The 6,154-nt window shown below is 37.7% G+C and overlaps 1 long non-coding RNA gene across 1 annotated transcript; it reads right to left on the reverse strand.

Annotated features, from left to right (window-relative positions):
* Positions 1-4,453: 4,453 nt before the first annotated feature.
* LOC111093752 lies at positions 4,454-5,854 on the reverse strand. Its single transcript, XR_005383220.1, has 2 exons — positions 5,771-5,854; positions 4,454-4,652 (listed from the first exon to the last, which is right to left on the reverse strand). It is a non-coding gene; the product is annotated as an uncharacterized LOC111093752 (long non-coding RNA).
* Between the last annotated feature and the right edge of the window lie 300 nt (positions 5,855-6,154).

Consider the following 6,154-nt stretch of genomic DNA (forward strand, 5'->3'; position numbering starts at 1 on the left):
AATCGGGGAGACTTTGTAGGGTTAGGACTTGAGCTGGGTCATGGAGAAAATGTAGCAGACAGGAAGGGACCATCTGAGACAGGTGGCACCTTGAGCCAAGACATGGAAAAGCTCAGGAGGGGTGACTGTACAAAAGAGGATACGTGGAGGACAGATATTTATAAGAGTAGGATGAAGTCATGGTGGGTATTTATATCTTAGCCTTCCACTTCCTTATGCAGGCAATAGGGGGTCCCAGGTGACTTTTGAGCAGGATTAACTAGTCTAAAGTGACTTTAGGAAAGTCGCTTTTTCAGGAGTGTAAATTGGTTTATAGTAGGGATTACGGCAGAGAGAGCTGCTTATTCTTTACTCCTTCTCAGTACTTCAGGGGCATTTGTGCTGCTGACCTTTTATAATGACATTTCGAAAAGGGTTGAGATTATACCAGGTTCCACTGGTAAATGATTCCGCCTCTCATCCTGGCAGGGACTTGTAAGTCCTGTTCCTTACTGAACTGCACAAAACCACAAAGCTGATTGTCTTGTCTTAGTTTTGAGCCAAATGACTTTAATGACTAGCAATTACATTACAGAACGACTGACAACAAAAAGGTCATATTTTTTTTTTTCAAGGTACAAGGGAGAGGAGAGAGAATCTTGAAACCTCATAAAGGGAAAAGAGAACTATTAAGGTCATTGCATCTGTTCCTGAGTAGGATCCCCCCCACCGCTACATGTTTACTTTGTTTTATATACTCTCACTTGAACGGACTGAACAGAGGTTATTTTACCTCTTTTAGTGGAGGAGTTTTCAGGATGTTAATTGTTTCACTTACTGCCATTGACATTCTCCTGCTTTCAACCAGAATATTCCCATAATAAAAAAACGATAATATTCTGGTGCTTGTTATGTAAAAAGCATTATCTGAGTGTGTTACCACCTTAAAAGCGATGATCAATGAGAATATATTATTTATATTTTGAATGAGTGCTGTGCATATCATTAATGACCAAAATTAATTTATGTTACTCCATTCCTGATGAAATGCTTTGTCAGCTGAGAATACTTCTAAATGTTAAGAAATGAACAGGAGAGGAGAGGAGAAGTTTTTATTAATTATTATTGTATTATTGCTATCTATTATTGTTTTCTGATGCTTGTGTGACCTTGGGCAAGTCACTGAGCTTCTCTCACCCTGTTCTACACACGACCTTTCACGAGTATGTGTACAGCCACAGCCTCCTAATTCTGGTGCGCTTGCCTCCACAGAACCCAAATCCCTCCTTCAGAACATTCATTTACTGATGAGAAATGAAAAAGAGCAAGTTAAAAGATAATTTTATTGCACTATTTGTGCCCTGATTTGACATCTCAGATAGGCATCCTATACCCACACCCATCTCAGACCTAGAGAGAGAGAAGCAATAATATCACATCTCCATATGCTTGCACAGTTTTGCTTAACTTGGCCTTGAGACTGGGGCTCTGAGCCCAGCTGGCCACTGATAGCACCATAGACTGTCCATGTAATTAAAGACATTTGCACTCCTTGGGCAACTCCTCTGTGGCCATCTGTGGCCTTGGCTGTGGTATCAGGCAGCAGGGTATGGTGGTGGCAGCAGGGGAGTAAAGATCCTGACCCCTCCAGAGCTGGCTGAAGGAGAAAACATACAACTTGGGGGATTTTCTACCACGATTCTCATCTTCACCCCAAAGTTGTTGTGAAGAGCCAAAGAGGAACAATAAGTCAAAATACTTTTAAACTATTTACAGTCATGAGAGTTGATTGAGGGCCTAATTTCAATGACAATGTTTTGATATTCCTTTTTAAAAAAGTTTTTATTGGGCAGCCCCGGTGGTGCAGTGGTTTAGCGCTGCCTGCAGCCCAGGGCGTGATCCTGGAGACCTGGGATCGAGTCCCACGTCAGGCTCCCTCCATGAAGCCTGCTTCTCCCTGTGCCTGTGTCTCTGCCTCTCTCTCTCTCTCTCTCTGCATCTCTATGAATAAATAAATAAAATCTTAAAAAAAATGTGTGCAGTGGTGTCAGAATTGTTAACCTACACCTCTGTGGGAAACACTTAAAAAAAAGTATAAAAGTTTTTATTTATTTATGAGGCAGAAGTAACCTTTGTTACTCAGTGAACACTGGCACTATCCTCCCTTGCTCCCTTAGCACCCCCCCCAAAGGTGATTTTGATACCCCATATAGGTAATTCCAGGGGCATTATTTTTCTAGGGAGGAGCTCAGGGCATTAGTTGACATGGAGACAATTAGAAAATGTACAAGAACTATAACCCAGTGTAATGGAAATTAGAGAAGAATCTTGGATTCTAGGGAGTAGTGATAAAGTACTCATTTTAGCAAAATAAAAAATTGAACCTTGAAGAACCCCTTTTTTTCTGAGCTTCATATTTCTTTTGCTTCACTTCTTAGGAAAAAAGAAAGAAATTAATGCACCATAAGCAGTTTCAGAGAAGCAAAGACTACCATAAATAGAACTATATATGTAGTATATGATTACATTATCTATCTATCATCTATCTATCTATCTATCTATCTATCTATCTATCTATCATCTATGTATCTATAGGTGGGAACTTTTTAGAGACATTCTGACACTGACAGAATCAAGTGGCTTGGAAAATAACTGATTATTCCAAGATTCAGTTTGGGGAGCAGAGACAGAAGCTGGGAAGAGAAGACCCATAAGTGGGTCTTCAACCAAATGGATTGAAAATAAACCAGACCCATAAGTGGGTCTTCAACCAAAAGGATTGAATGCTGTTTTTCTAAGGCAGAAATTAACTTATTTTCATGTAAAATGTTGGATTGAGTCAGAGGAACAAAAATCTTGAGGACATTTTAAATTTCAAAACAAAGAAAAACCCAAACCATACTCAAATTATCTTCTGTGATGGTACAAGGAGGTGATATATATTTAAATTTTTAATGGTGCATTTAGTTCAGAATTTTCTTTCTTTTTTTTTTGTTCAGAATTTTCAACTGCTCTATAAATCGTAGCTCCTGAGAACATATTGACCTTAGTGATCTATATTAAATCTCTGCTAGCTTGTTGCTGTGTGTCTCAAAAATAAGGCCGTGCTGCTGACTGGAATGCTAGGGTGAGCTGTTGCTTGCCTTAATGGTGTTGGAGACCAGGATATAGAGACTTATGAAACTATCTATAAAGACTTAAAACTTAAGTTTTAAGAAAGATATGGCACTTGTCCCCATCAACCAGTCACAGTCTTCTTTAGCATCTTCTTTGAGCAACTGAACATCTACCGAAACTTTTATTTTTGGCCTAGGCCAATTTCTCAAATTCTAGAACATGTAAGAGGAGAGACAGACTTAAGGCCATGAGTTCCAGGGGGGTTTGGGTGGCTCAGTCTGGTAAGCATCTGCCTTCTGCTCAGGTCATGATCTCAGGGTCCTGGGACAGATCCCCATGTTGAGTCCCCCACAGGGCTCCCTCCTCAGCGGGGAGTCTGCTTCTCCTTCTTCCTCTGCTCCTCCCCCCTACTAATGTGGAGTTATAAGCTTTGTGAAGAAGCTCTATTTGTACACTATAGGCATGTAATAAGTGCTCTTGGATGCTGATAAGTACTGCAGAAGAAGAGAAAGTCCTCAAAGAGAAGGATTCCTATATTTTCAATACATTTTACTAGATAATGGGAGTATTTAATACATATCAAATATCATAGCACTGTGAAAATGAAGAAAACACCTCTCAGTTTCTACCAGAATCTCTTGTCTTTTCAGTCTTATTCCTGAACTCTATCTCCTGTTGCTGCAAGTAGCAAGCACACTGTTAGGCTAGACATGATTCTTCCATTTAAAAGCAACTGTTCTGAATCGAGGAAAACAAAATTAAATAAATTCTGAGAAGCGAATGAGCAATAGTAACAGGCTCAACACCCTTTTGTTAGGGGATTAAAGCATTAATCATCCTATTATCTGCTATTTTGAGCTTTGCTAAAGTTGCTGGAGGTCGATAAGCATTAGTTCCAATTAAAGAACTTTAGAACTTTCCCTCTTATATCACCCACTGTTTTGGATTGAAAGAAGATGGATGATGATAACATGGTCTCGATAGTCTAATTGCAGCTTTTTTCCATTTTTGCTAAGAAATTGTAGAAAAGGCCACTTTGGATTTAAAAAATTAAGAGCTTCATTGTCAGAAAGTATCACTAATGCATATAATTACTATTTTAGATTATCAAGAAGATCTAAAGACAGACATTCCATTTTAATACTTGCTGTTCAATTGCATTAGTGACATTTGCTAATAGCCTAAGGAAGTTACCTATTACAGTGGTGAGTTTCAAGTTGTAAAGTTTAGCATTTTGACATGGGATGCCAACACTGTGTATAATGCACATAAAGAGAGCGAGAATCAATAAACATGTCAATTTAAAAATGTTAAAAACCTGAAATATTCCCCAATAACTCCATTAGGAAAGACAAAATGTAATTGACAGTAGCAGTTATTTCTTGACAGACTGCCCAATAGACTGGTTTGCAGAATTGCCACAATTCACATTTAAAAAGTTAGGAGAATACCGGCAGATTGAGTTGGCAGGTAAACTAATTTTGCAAAGTGGAAAACATGGTTAGGTTAATTGCCAGAGCTTCAAGATATTATTCTTCAGAGATGTGCTTCTTCACCTGATGGATTGAGTAAAAAATAAAAATTTTAGTGTTCTTTCAGCCTTTAGAGAACTACCTCATATGATTAAAAAAATATTGGGTAGTTAATTATTCAGACTTTGATATTTTTCAATTATCCCTCAAACATCCTTCCTGGATAGTGAGATGAAAGCTCAGTGTCTCATTACCAGATGTTAGGTTTATTTGTGTGCGCTATTATAACACTTAGTGGCCAGTTTATTTTGTTATTTGGAGAAAGAAGAAAGATGATTGAGTTTAAAAGTTTTGATCTACTCCAGTATGGTGCTTTGTCGCAAACAAAGTAGTCTCAAGCCTACCATATGGATGAATCTATTTGTTGTACAGAGTGGGATTTTACGAGTACACATTTTGAAAAGTTGTTTGATTTTTCTGATTATGAAAATTTGAGTTGAAAAGGAAAAGTGAATTACTGAAAATCTCATCATCTGAAGAAAATTATTAACATTCTACTTTTATTTTTTACTTTTTCTGTGCAGAAGTTTCTGTACATTGTCCATCTGTATATTCAATTGTGGAGGTTTTTTTGGGAGGTTAATATGATCTAGGATTATATGTTAGATCATATATTAGATATGTTAACTCAAATTATTAATGGATATGTGGGTTCTATTGAGTGGGGGTTCTATAATTAACCTAGCTATTATAGTATTGTTGAATATTTGAATAGTATTCAGTTTTCACTATTTTAGTAAAGCTGCAAGTAGAAATCTTTTTAAGTATCGCTTTTTAGTATTTTGGGTTATTTTTCTAAGGTTGATTCACTAGAGTAGAATTTTTCGTCTAAGGTATGATAACATAATGGGATAATAAAATGGAAATTTTGACTAAGGTAACAAGGCACAATAAGTAATATATTCCATAGGAGCTATCAGACAAGTTGTCAAATTTTAAGATTATCAAAAGCCAGTTACATCTGTGTTAACTATTTTGTAACATCAAGAGTATATAACAGTCAGGATTTGAATATTAGAGGGAATATGGATGCAAGTTATCTTTGCTGTGAGTCTCCCCACTTGTCCTCTAGAGAGATGAATGAGGTGTGCCTGTACCTTACTTCACCTTACTTCACCTCACCTCACCTCACCTCACCTCACCTCACTTCAGGTAATTCAGCAATGCTCCTATTGGTTTGAATGATGTGTTGGACCAGTTTTTGACTCATACCTGAGAGAACTTGGAGGTGAGTGACTGGTGGAATGCTGTGATGAGGGCACAAAGGAGAAATCACCAAATGGAACAGTGTGAAACTTTCTCACGGGCCATGTGTTGGCAGTTACTGGAGAGAAAGCCAATGTAGCTTCATCTTTAGTACTGCCCAGCAAAGCTATTTGACATTGGGGCAGATTCTTGAAGTCTGAAAAGGTTAAGTGCCAAGCCTAAAAAAAAAAAAAAAAAAAAAAGATATATTTGCTCTTGTCAAGGATACTGCTGGTTTCTGAAAGAGAAAGGAGAAAGAAGGAAAACAGATTTGGTAGCAT

This window comes from Canis lupus, chromosome 33, assembly GCF_011100685.1.
Source record: "Canis lupus familiaris isolate Mischka breed German Shepherd chromosome 33, alternate assembly UU_Cfam_GSD_1.0, whole genome shotgun sequence".
Classification (NCBI taxonomy): Eukaryota; Metazoa; Chordata; class Mammalia; order Carnivora; family Canidae; genus Canis; species Canis lupus.